The sequence below is a fragment of the Gorilla gorilla genome, chromosome 5, assembly GCF_029281585.2.
Source record: "Gorilla gorilla gorilla isolate KB3781 chromosome 5, NHGRI_mGorGor1-v2.1_pri, whole genome shotgun sequence".
In the NCBI taxonomy this organism is placed as follows: Eukaryota; Metazoa; Chordata; class Mammalia; order Primates; family Hominidae; genus Gorilla; species Gorilla gorilla.
This window is the reverse complement of record NC_073229.2, coordinates 44,752,718-44,766,007: the sequence shown is the minus strand read 5'-3', so window position 1 is coordinate 44,766,007 and position 13,290 is coordinate 44,752,718. Positions and strand designations below refer to the sequence as shown.

Sequence of the window (13,290 nt, the reverse complement as noted above, 5' to 3'; positions counted from 1 at the left end):
GCCACTTAAGATTCAGGAAAGTCTTCATTCATTTGCGATTTATTTCCTCGAGGTATCATTGAGTCCCTAGATCCTAGATGCACAAATAAGACAATTCTTAGGGTCATACAAAACAGAAATGGTGAGAATATAAATTGCACCGTTGCTCTCTTGTTTTCAAAAATCAAAGTGAATCAGACTCCAAACAAAATGCCATGGCTTATTAATTATTTGCCTGACACTGATAATCAAAATCTATCATGTAGCTGAAAATGATGGCTATCAAGGTTAAGAGGCTGGAGACTGAATGTCTACAACAGAATTTGAAATGTTACTCTCTACTATGTATTACAAGATTTTTTTTTGTACAACTTGTATATCCCCAGTCTTACCTGTCATCAGCAAACCCATTGCTTTTTACCAACAGAAACTTTATTCATTTTTCCCTTCATCCCAACCCTTTCATATTGTGATGCAGTTACCTGCAAGGGATTCTCCATAACTGTGCTAATCGCTCAATACAGATTTCACAACCTATAAATTCCTTAATGCATTTTCAACATATGTATTTGCAACATACTATTGAAAATATAAAATTGAACACGTAAGGCCCCGCTGGGATTCGAACCCAGGATCTCCTGTTTACTAGACAGGCGCTTTGACCAGCTAAGCCACAAGGCCCCTCTTGGGCATACATTCCGATACATCGTATTTATAACATTTTTGTAAAATGTATCAATTTGACAAAAGTGTACTTAATTTTGTGACAAAGAAAGCACATCTGTGTTTCTGAACCAGCAACAAAGCAGCAATTCCAACACTAAAAAAAATACTTTTCTTCAATGCAAGATTTCAGAATTTATTTCCAATTGAAATGAGTGAAATTTCTATTTCATGGTGACTATCTCCCCCTACAGGAAATATTGGATATCGCAACATATTTTAAATTTATTTCTCTGTGCATTCATTTTGTCCACAAATGTTGAGTCATTACTGCATTTCAGGTACTTTTCTAGGTATTGGAGATAGAACATTGAATAAAACAGCAAAATTTTCTTCTATTATTGAATTTATGTTCTACAGGGAGATAAAAAAGCAAATTTTTAAAATTTGCTGAAAACTACAACAAAAAACACCCCAAAACAAACTAACCAACTAAAAAAATCCAACAACAAACAAAAATACAAGTGATATGGAAACCAATCTCTTTACCGCTGGGTTATAGAACCCACGACACTACCTTCTGAGCTAATTCACTGCAATTGAGTAAAACCATTATGCTTCCTTCTGTTTTATCTAATCTGGCACAAGAAAGTGAGCCTAGACGAGGACACAGTGATGTCGTGGAGATCTGTGGTCACCCTGCTTCCCACTTACCCAAACTAGGCACCTTGAAACCCTCTGTTTCAAAGACAGCTTTGGTCTCAACAGGAGATCTGCTGTTAGAAACAATGAGTTAGGTGTACACAGGGAGTTCTCCTGGATGGATATCTTTGCTTCTGTCATAGTCTTGTTCTGCTCATTTGCCTGCTGGGTTAAAATAGACTCAATTTCTAGACCCACATAGATTGTAAAACTGCATGGATGATACAGAGAAGTAGAGAACAAAGTAGAGTACAATGTGATAGCCCTCACAGGATGCTGTGGAAACCTCTCACTTGGGCCTCACAGAGTTGCATGACCTTTTATCTCAGGTTCTATGTCAGTTTAATGAATGAAGAAGGAGTCATGGAATGTATAGCTGAATGCAGCTTAGCATGGGGAAAAGCAGATGAAACCAATATCCTGAAATATTTAAATAACTGCCTGGTGCTTTGCATATGCATTCATTAAGCATCCACAAAATGCAAGACCCTGGAAAGATGAGAAATTACTTAGGTTGAGGTTGAGTTTTTATTTTTTAACCAAGCCTGGTGTTGCTTCTGATTTATTTCCTGCAGGTCATGAGCTTCTACTCACTACCTAGCTAATCACAAAGCCAGGTTATACCAATTTTTCAGCTTTATTGGCTGAGGTTTTTTGTGAAGCTTAGTTATGTATTCCCCGACTTCTGTTTCTCACTGACAGGTGTTTCATAAATCTTGGTGTGTGTAAAACCCTGGAAGAAAAGCCCTTTGTTTCTCCTTTTGGAAATCTTTCCAAGATACAAGCAGACGTGTCAACATAAAGTAGGTGCTGGAGTGGTGTGGCTACAAATAGATTGCTGCACCCTTGAGAGAAATTAACACTACGAAACCCCTGCTTAAAGTGTTTCATCTGGATTTCTGCTGACATTAGAAGGAAAGTTCTTTTCCTGATTCCCTGACTTTTGGGGCTATTCTTTCTAGAACCTACCTTTTCCCACAACATCTGTGTCTTCCCTAAACTTATGGCCTATCATAGCAAACATTTTGGCCAACATCCGCCTTATAAAAAGCCTTGCTCAGATCTTCAAATAAGCCTCAAGCCTGAGGACAGACAAAACCCTTCTTATTATTGTTAGAACTACCTTATCAGCATCAAAGAAGCACAGGATTGTAGTCAAGTTAAATAGATGCTAAGTCTGGTACCAGTCTTTGCAATATTACTACTGCATGAAGGCCTTCCACCACTTAAGTAGCAATGATATTTATTTATTTAACTCCAAAAATGGCTTATTTTATTATTTTGTTTGTTTGTTTGTACCTTACTGAGCTAGTGCCATCATGCATTTACCACCCTTAAATCTTTAGAACAATCTTAGAAGGCGGTAACTTTCACTGATTTCCATGGAGAGATGAGAATGATAAAACATAGAAATATTAAAAAGTCATTTCAAGACCATGAATGCCATAGGTAGAGTAAAACAGTTTTCTTTCTGAAAATGTGGTTGGCAGACTGTGTAAGATACTTCCATACCAATATTAGTGCATTCATAAAATGCAGGCTTGTAATCTCACAATTCCCTTGTTTACTTTATACCAGATTTCTAGCAATGCTCACTCAAAGCTGCAAAACATTATTGTGAACCAGAGAACTTCACACCTCTAAGATAAACATGTGCTTTGCACTGAGTATCATATGGTACATGCCAAGCAAGCTCTCTACTTTTCGAGCAGATCATACAGCATGGGTTTTATTGAGCCCTATTACTCACTTGTCACTACAATTTTATTCTGTAATAGATCTAGGACCCTAGCTCTCTCACTAAGAGATAGCCTCTGAGTCAGAGTCCATAGATTTCTGCTACTCAGGCCAGTAAGATCTGAGAAAATGTGTTCTGGAGAATTGCAAGATCAAAATGTTTATTGCTTTAGCAGTTTTATCATTCACTTGTGGCAAAATAATTGACAAGAACTGATCCTTTAGGGTCAATACATACTTGATCCCTGTCTTCACTCTTGTAAGACTGAGTCAAGATAAAATAGACTAAAAATAAAATTGAAGTAGAATGTGATACAAGTGAACATCAATAACCACTACAAATGCTATTAAATTACTGAGAAGAGGCCTAGAACCTGACCTGTTGGAGAGATGATATCCTACAGTATAAGGCAGCTCAGCTCAATTACAATATCTCTGAGTTTCAGAATCCATGTCAGCTGGATGGACAGTTGGAGAAGAAATGGGGGCTATTTTAGCCCCAGGAAGGAAAGAACAAATCTCTTTTGCTGAAATTTTTGATAAGTTGCTAAAAGTATGAGTATTCTTTTTTTTTTTTTTTTTTGAGACAGAGTCTTACTCTGTCACTCAGGCTGGAGTGCAGTGGTGTGATCTTGGCTTACTGCAACTTCTACTGCCTGGGTTCAGGCAATTCTCGTGCCTTAGCCTTCCGAATAGCTGGGACTACAGGCCTATGCCACTATGCCAAGCTAATTTTTGTATTTTTAGTAGAGACGGGGTTTCACCATTTTGGCCATGCTGGTCTCGAACTCCCGACCTCAGGTGATCTGCCCGCCTCGGCCTCCCAAAGTGCTGGGATTATAGGCATGAGCCACCACACCTGTTTGAATACTAACCATCCACCAGGGCCAGGAGGGACGAAGTGCCATTAATGTGTTCTCAGAGTGCTGTGCTACTAACTAGAACTGGGCTCATGGAAGCGCCTCTGGGGATCTGCCTGTCTCCAGCCTCCTCCTACTGGTCCCAGGTAGCACCAACTACTTCTTTCCAGCCACCTCCGTATCTCAGATCAGCTCTCCTCCACTCCCGCCTCACCCAGTCTACTTGGCCCTTTAGAACTCATTCTAGAAACTGAACGGGCTAGAAATGGGGGCTGTTCTTCTGGGCCATTATTCCCCCCCTCCCAAATTCCTTCAATTACTCAAATTTCTTTAATTTTCTCCAGACGATCAAAGGTTACAGTTTTTCAGCATTGGTCCAGCTAGGATACTTAGAAACGCGTGATTAATAATTTGTCTTTTGTGTTTTAAGAAAGATCTCCACAACAAACCTGGATCCCCTTTTGAACAGTCCTTTCCTCATGCCTACCAGTGTTTAAAAGTAAAAGTTTTCCATTTAAAAAAATTACCTCAGTTTCTTCACATACAGCCAATGCCAACAAGACTGTAGGGCTTGGATAGGGTTGGGAAGAGAATCTTTGGAGAGGGGAAAAAAAAGACAAGGCAACAAGCGTAGACACTCTCTGCTTGGCTGACTGGTTGGGGCACCATGATGAATACTAGTGTTTTTTGTGTACAGATTAGATCGTAAGTCAATTCAATTTTGCAAGGGTTTTTCCGAGACTGTCTCCACTCCAGTATGTTGAAAAATTAAGGCGACATCAAGGTACTGCCGTGACTCGGATTCGAACCGAGGTTGCTGCGGCCACAACGCAGAGTACTAACCACTATACGATCACGGCACGCCACCAGAGGCCGCTGCTTGCGGGGCTCTTCCTTAGCTTATTTCTCAGAAACGTCTATTTTTGTCATCTAAAGAATGGTGCACTGTCTTTCGTCCTTATTTACACACCTACCCAGTTTACTTCCTTATCCACTCCCCGTCCCCAATATTTTGCTTATGGCAAACAAGCCAAAGGTAACACATCAAGTTTCATTATATGGAATTTTCCCACCGTGGTGGTTGTTTTTTGGGGTTGGTAATACTGTGCTTGTAAACTCATTACTCTCACTTCCATCTCCAACCCACGCATGTTTCTTGCTCAGTTTAGCAGTGTGGTCCTCAGATCTTTGGCAACAAAAGGAAGAGGGCGCTGCTTTGAAGTGGACCTGCCAGATCCCATTTTTTGCCAAACTAGTCAGAATCTTCGGGGGCTTGGCATGGAATCTGGCATCTCGACAGGTGCCAGAAGTGAGTTTCTCATCACGAGGAACTATGTGGCTTCGTCCTGACCCAGGTACCTGTGAGAAGCCAGTGAGGCGCTCGCGCACTCAGCCTGCCCACCTGAGCCGTCAGGAAATGTCCGGCGGCGCTCGCACCTCAGAGTGAAATTTCTTTCTCCCTTTCATACCTAGTTTGCCAGAAGAGGGAGATAAAAAGTGCCTCTCCTGTGGCTCCAAAGCTCCGTGGGACTTCCCTCCTGCCCCGCTTGCTGTTTTAGGAACGTAACCTCTAGAGTCAAGGTCCTGGTCGTGTTTTCCCCTTGGTACCAAATGATTTTCTTTCTGTAAAATCATTCTGGTCTTAAACTCCTGAACTCAACTGATCCGCCCCTCTCGGCTTCCCAAAGCGCTAGGATTACAGGAGTGAGCCACCGCGCCCGGCCTCTTCTCTTTACCTGGTTAAATTTGTTTAATGCTTCAGCTTCAACTCAAGAAAGCTTTTCAAATCAAGGAAGCTTTTCTTGACCTCCCGTCTCCACGCAACACATGGTTCCTTGATTTTTTTTTTCCTTCCCTCCCTTCTTTCCCTCCTTCCTTCCTTCCTCTCTCCCTCCCTCCTTCCCTCCCTCTCTCTTTCTTTTCCTTTCTTCCTTCCTTCCTTCTTTCTTTCTCTCTCTCTCATTCTCTTTCTTCCTTCCTTCCTTCCTTTTCTTTCTTTCTTTCTCTTTCTTCTTTTTTTTTTTTCTCAGAGTCTCGCTCTGTCGCCTAGGCTGGAGGGCAATGGCACAATCTCGACTCAGTGCAACCTCCACCTCCCGGGTTCAAGCGATTCTCCTGCCTCAGCCTCCCGAGTAGCTGGGATTACAGGCGTAAGCCACTACGCAGGGCTAATTTTTGTATTTTTATTAGAGAGGGGGTTTCACCATGTTGGCCAGGCTGATCTACAACTCCTGACTTCAAGTGATCCACCCGCCTCGGGCTCCCAAAGTGCTGGGATTACAGGCGTGAGCCATCATGCCCGGCCACTTGATTCTTTTTCACTTTTCCTTTGGTGCTCTTATATCAGTTTGTAATGTATAATACCAGAGTTATTTGATTAATGTCAGCCTCCGTCCTCCCGCTCCATATGCCCCAAGACGAGGAATATCTATTTTGTTAAATAATCTATCACTAGGGCTCCCCATTTTGTAGGTTCTTTATCAATATAGTTTGGCTGCAGAATGAATGAATGAATGGGTGGGCAGAGATTACCATCCAAAGCTCTATGAAAGCAACTTCTCCCAGCAGCATCTGGCCTAGTTCAGCAGGCTTGCCTTTTGACCTTTGATGGGAAAAGACTGGTAATAATTTAAAGAAAGGTTGGGAGGTCAAGACAGGAGTATTGCTTGAGGCCATGAATTTGAATCAAGTTTGGGCAACATAGTGAGACCCTGTCTCTACAAAAAAAATTAAAAAATTTAACCAGGCACAGAGGTGCATGCCTGTAGTCCCCATTACAAGGGAGGCTGAGGCAAGAGGATCACTTGAATCCAGGAGTTTGAGGTTGCAGTGAGCTATGATTGTGCCTCTGCTCTGCAGCCTGGGCTACAGAGCAAGATCCTCCCTCTAAAATAATAATAATAAATTTAAAAATGAAGGGAGTTCAAAATTACCCCTGCAGCTATCCATAATAAAGCTTCTCAGCAGAGCCAAAATAATGTGCTTAATTTCCTAAAATTTTCTTTATCTCCTTTCCTCTGTCTGGATTACACAAAAGTATTCTAATTACTAATAGGTTTACTGAATGAAGAATTACCTGTTTCCTAGCATCATCATCATCATCATTATTATTATTATTATTATTATTATTATTATTATTATTTTTTGAGATGGAGTCTCGCTCTGTCGCCCAGGCTGGAGGGCAGTGGTGCGATCTTGGCTCACTGCAACCTCCGCCTCCCGGGTTCAAGTGATTCTCCTGCCTCAGCCTCTTGAGCAGCTGGGACTACAGGCGTGTGACACCACGACCGGCTAATTTTTTGTATTTTTAGTAGAGACGGGTTTTCACTGTTTCAGACAGGATGATCTCGATCTCCTGACCTCATGATCCGCCCACCTCCGCCACCCAAAGTGCTGGGATTACAGGCGTGAGCCACCGCGCCCAGCCCTAACATTAATTTGTTTGATCAGGGAAGTGACCTAAGGGCTTTCTCAGTCTCAAAGACATGAGCTCCATCAAAGAAAATGCAGCCAGTAAGAAGGAAATGCAAGCTGCCTCTGTCTCAAGTCTCTTTGAGTTGGATCTTTCCTTTTCCTTTGCTTAGGGCCTTCCCCAACCCCATTTAGAAAGCTGCTGTGAATGAAAGTGCTTTTCAGCATTTTCTGCTGGGATGTTTTTGGAAATTGGGTTGATCTGCATGTGTTTCTCCATAAAAAGAGAGAAAAGCTGTATCTTTGATGTCATAGGCCTAGAAAAAGGCCTCTTTCCTTGTGCTTATTTTGGAAGGCCGTTTTGAAGATTTCATCTGACACATTCACTACAGTGATTCTGGGAAGAATAAGAGACAGGCTGGCACAGTTGAACCTACCAGTTCTACCATTACCAATGCCATGCACTCTTCTACTTCTGAATTTCTAAATTTTCTGTAAGAAATAATTAAAAACCCTCTTTCTTTCAAGGGCATAGTTCCAGCAATATTTTCCTCTTTCTCCTGTATTATTAAAAAAAATTCTATTTGATCTCTATAGGATCTTTCGCATCAGCATTCAAAGCTGCTTTTATTTCTTTCATCTGAAAGAAATGTTCCCTTGCTTTCACTTTTCCTTTCAGCTATTGATAGTACTGTCTTTCAGTTTATAGCCATATTTCCTTGAAGTGTCATCAAACCCAAATCTTCTTTCATCTCATTTCTTTATTACACTCCTTCATCTTGCTTTCTTCTTCAACACTCCACTTAAACTGATCTTTTACATTTCACTAGTTGAAATGGCTATGTTAGTCCTCAACTTATATGATTTCCCAACACTATTTGATACATTGGATTTCTACCTTCTCTTAGAAACTGCTGTGGTCTGAATGTGTTCCCCAAAATTCTTATGTTGATAGTTAATTGCAAATGTGATAGTATTAATAAGTATTAAAACAGTGGCCAATATGTAGAGCCATCTCTCCATATCTAGAATGCACATGTCTGGGACTCAAGAAGTAGAGGTGTGAGTGGCACTTCTCATTATTCCTCAGTGATCCATTCACACAATTTTGTATCCTATCCCTGTGACCTTGATTGAGCTCTGAGGGAATGGGTGTCTTTGTGCCCAGTGGATAAATATTTCCACTAAAGAGCATTGTCACCTTTCAAATCAATTGAAACCTGAAAACTGCTTCTGGCCATTTTAGTCTTTTCATGCCACTGAACCAATATGCAGGGAAAAGTGTCCCTCTACTTGGAGTGATTGCTCCCAGTTTCTAGGAGGTAGTTTGGTGTCTGCTGTACAGTGGAGGTTAAAGAAAACAAAAAACAAACAAACAAACATTTCTAATCCAGAGAAGTCTCTAAATGTTTTTTGCCCACAAGCCACGGTCAATTAAAAATTGTGACAATGAGATAAAGAAAAGATCACAAGGACACAGATCCCACAGGAATAAAGGCATATTTTATACTACCATGTAAAGAATTCAGCCAACATGCTGGCAGAAGTCAGGATAATAAGGAATGAATTTTATTTTTATTTATTCATTTATTTTTGAGATAGGGTCTCATTTCATTGCCCAGGCTGGTGCCCAGGCTGGGGTGTAGTGGCATGATCATGGCTCACTGCAGTCTCAACCTCCCGGGCTCAGGTGATTCTCCTACCTCAGCCTCCCCAATAGTTTTGGGAGTACAGGCATACACCACTATGCCTGGCTAATTTTTTGTATTTTCTGTAGAGTCAGAATCTCGCCATTTTGCCCAGTCTCATGTTGAACTCCTGGGCTCAAGTGAGCTGCTCCCCTTAGCCTCCCAAAGTGCTGGGATTACAGGCATGAGCCACCACACCTGGCCTAAGAAATGAATTTTAGAAGGAAGCTGTGATTACTAACCTAAGCCTTATGATCAGCTACAGAAGCAAGGTTCATAACAGCTTTGTATTATGTTAACTAAGTACTTCTCACTTTTTACCCCAGTACATTCTAGGAAGGTGACGACTAACATTTTAGTTTTAAAGTAGGATTATGAACAAACTGGCATCACCCCCATGAGCTGGCTGTGATTTCACAAATTCCATGTTGGAATGCAATGCAGACTTTTCACTTGAGAAAAGGATAGTACATGCCAAAGGGCAAAACGGATGGACTGTGCTAGATATTTACTTTTGCCAGCCTAGATTCACTGTCCTCTTTTTTTTTTTTTTTTTTCTTTGAGACAGAGTCTCGCTCTGTCACCCAGGCTGGAGTGCAGTGGTGCAATCTTGGCTCACTACAACCTCTGCCTCCCAGGTTCAAGCGATTCTTCTGCCTCAGCCTCCCGAGTAGCTGGGATTACAGGCGCCCACCACCATGCCCAGCTAATTTTTGTATTTTTAGTAGAGACGGGGTTTCACCATGTTGGCCAGGATGGTCTTGATCTCCTGACCTTGTGATATGCCCACCTCGGCCTCCCAAAGTGCTGGGATTACAGGCGTGAGCCACCGTGCCCAGCCCACTGTCCCCTTCTTTCATCCTGTGTCCCTAGGAGGCTGATCTATACATGAATTTGATCCTTGTCCTTTGGCTGCTGGTCAAATTTGGCTGATGAAAAGTGAAAATATGTCAGAGAGAGGAAGGAGTTATTTCTGTTTCCAGATTTCCTTTCCTCTCATTGCCCCTTTGGGCCTAGGTGTGGTAATTACTTATATATGGTATTAGCTTCAAAATACTGCACTATCTCTTGTGGCTTCCTAACACCTTGCTCACTTCTTTTTCAATCTTCAAAGCACCCAATTGGTTGTTGTTGTTGTTTGTTTGTTTTTTGAGACGGAGTCTTGCTCTGTCACCCAGGCTGGAGTGCAGTGGTGCAATCTCAGCTCACTGCAACCTCCGCCTCCTGGGTTCAAGGTCCTGCCTCAGTCTCCTGAGTAGCTGGGATTACAGGTGCCCACCACCACGCCTGGCTAATTTTTTTGTATTTTTAGTAGCGACGGGGTTTCACCATGTTGGCCAGGCTGGCCTCGAACTCTGGACCTCAAGTGATCTGCCCGCCTCGGCCTCCCAAAGTGTTGGGGTTACAGGCATGAGTCATTGCATCAGGCCCAAAGTACCCAATTTGAAGGACTAATCTCTCCTGATGGGACACTGGCTGACATATTGACCTCTTTTAGCTTATATGCTGCTGTGTTTACAGATATTAAATGAAAATACAAATAAGATATTTACTTTCAAAATATAGTCATTGACATGGAGTTTAAACCCATAAGAACAGATGATCTTAGCCAAAAGGCTGAAAACACTTGGTCTTAGCCAAAAGGCTGAGAAGCGGTGATGATGTGGAGTTTAAGAACCTGATCTGGGCTGGGCGCGGAAGATCACGCCTCTAATCCCAGCACTTTGGGAGGCTGAGGCCGGCAGATCACGAGGTCAGGAGATTGAGACTGTCCTGGCTAACACAGTGAAACCCCATCTGTACAAAAAATACAAAAAATTTAGCAGGGAGTGGTGGCACGCGCCTGTAATCCCAGGTACTTGGGAGGCTGAGGTAGGAGAATCACTTGAACCCAGGAGGCGGAGGTTGCAGTGAGCCAAGATCGCGCCACTGCACTCCAGCCTGGACTACCGAGCAAGACTCCGTCTCAAAAAAAAAAAAAAGAACTTGATCTGGTAAACCCAGAAGGCATAACGAGAACTAAGAATAAGAGAATACCTCACTGAGGAGGTGCCATATTATGAAAATTGAAGAATGAATAGGAGTTACCCAAGGAGAGGCTGGTAGGACAAACACTCTGGGCCTGGGAAATCGCAAGTGCAAAGCTACAGGAGTACCAGATAGAATCAGACAGACCGATCCCTGAATACACTTTCTAATTCCAGTCCGTTAATTTTATTAAATCTTATAGCTTCAAGTAAATTAGAAAATGCACTGGTTTCTTCAAAAATGGCAATTTTGCTGTGAATAGAAAAAAGTTTAGCAATTCTGCTGTGAATAAAGTTAGCTTTTAATAAGTCAAGCAATATCAACGTACACCAGCAATTTTACCTCCTTTTTTTTTTTTTTTTTTTTTGGTGTTTTCCTTTGTGTGATTCCAAGGCATATTTGGGATCTCAAGTTGATTTACTGATGGCCAGTTCTGAGTCCAGATACCAGTCAGCCTTGTAAACAATCACTATTCCTCCCAGGTGTTTACTATTACACACAGAATCTAGCTTCCCAGGTAAGTGAAGCCATGTCAATAGTTAGCCTGATATAAAATTATATTATTCCATCTTTAGTTAAGCACCCTTCATTATCCATAATCACATATATTTCCCATATTTTGTCATTGTTAATTATTTAAATCATGCAGCTCCTCTGGGGTATAAACCTTCACATATTTTTAGATGTGACTTTACTATTTTGATTTTAACAGAATTATTCCTTACAAGGAATGCATGACAACGACTCCATCTGTAATAGGTATGAAGATGAGGGGGAAGGGCGGAACTGAGGAAAAGCATGTATGTATGCATTTTAAAAATTGTGTGTGTTTTAAAAATATATTTTTTTAAAGTATATATTTTAAGTGTGATTCCCATTTTCAGGAATCTTTAGCTATTCACTTTAAACTATTGTAAACACTGTTTGAATAATTAAGTCTAGTTTTATTCTTTCTCATTTGGTATCTATTAATTCAGATATGATCATGATACTCTTCTGGTAGAACCTTTCAACATCTCCCTTTAACAATTCTTACCCAAGTTTCTATATACCTTAGACTAAAGCACATGAGACCAGATAGTTAAGAGAAGGCAGTTATGTGTGTGTTCCATGTTGAGTAGATAATATTCTGATAGCTTTTTCTCCTACTAATTGAGAATCTGATTGGATAAGTAACACCACACTTTCTTTTCCAAATTAGAGTCCAAACAATACCCACCTCAAAAGGTTGTGAGAAATAAATAAGCACATTCATATTGCATATGTAGCCCATAAGTGGTCGGCACCAAATATCTCTTCTAGGTGTTTTTTGTTTGTTTTTTTTTTTTTTTTTTTTTTTTGAGCTAGAGTCTCACTCTGTCACCCAGGCTGGGGCACAGTGGCACAATCTCGGCTCACTGCAACCTCTGCCTTCCGGGCTCAAGCAATTCTCCTGCCTCAGCCTCCCAAGTAGCTGGGAGTATAGGCAGCTGCCACCACGCCCGGCTAAGTTTTTGTGTTGCGATTACAGGCATGAACCACCGCACCCAGCCTAAAATGTGTTTTCACCTGGTTTCGAACCAGGGACCTTTCACGTGTGAGATTAGCGTGATAACCACCATACTACAGAAACTCATTCCATGGTTTTTTTAAAGGTTTCCTCTCCTCTCTTTTGAGCCTCAAATATTCATTCTGAAGTTTCTTCAGTATGGGGCAAAGCTGGATTATTTCTCAGTACAGGAAAAGTAAAGAGATTTGCTGAATCTGGGGTAGGAAAAGTTAGTGGAAGAATCTCCCATTTCTTTTATAATTGTTTTCTATCACCTTCCATGTGCAATGATTGAGGCATTTAAAACTCTTACAGGAGTATATCAAACTAATAAAGATTTTTAGAATGTCTGTACATTTTCTTATTTCTCTAAAAAGAAAGCCCCCCCCCCCCCACCCCCCGGCCTTTAAATTCCCTGATGAAAGTAATTACAGGCTCATGCCTGTAATCCTGGCACTTTGGGAGGCCAAGGCAGGCAGATCACCTGAGGTCAGGAGTTCGAGACCAGCCTGACCAACATGGTGAAACCCTGACTCTACTAAAATTACAAAATTAGCCGGGAGTGGTGGCACACACCTGTAATCCCAGCTACTCGGGAGGCTGAAGCAGGAGAGTCGCTTGAATCTGGGAGGTGGAGGTTGCAGTGAGCCGAGATCAGGCCATTGCACTCCAGCCTGGGCAAGAAGAGCAAAAC

At 41.6% G+C, this 13,290-nt stretch overlaps 2 non-coding genes across 2 annotated transcripts; both read right to left on the bottom strand.

Annotated features, from left to right (window-relative positions):
• Positions 1–586: 586 nt before the first annotated feature.
• On the bottom strand, positions 587–660 carry TRNAT-AGU (transfer RNA threonine (anticodon AGU)). Its single transcript has one exon. It is a non-coding gene; the product is annotated as a tRNA-Thr (tRNA).
• Positions 661–4,729: 4,069 nt separating this feature from the next.
• Positions 4,730–4,801, bottom strand: TRNAH-GUG (transfer RNA histidin (anticodon GUG)). Its single transcript has one exon. It is a non-coding gene; the product is annotated as a tRNA-His (tRNA).
• Between the last annotated feature and the right edge of the window lie 8,489 nt (positions 4,802–13,290).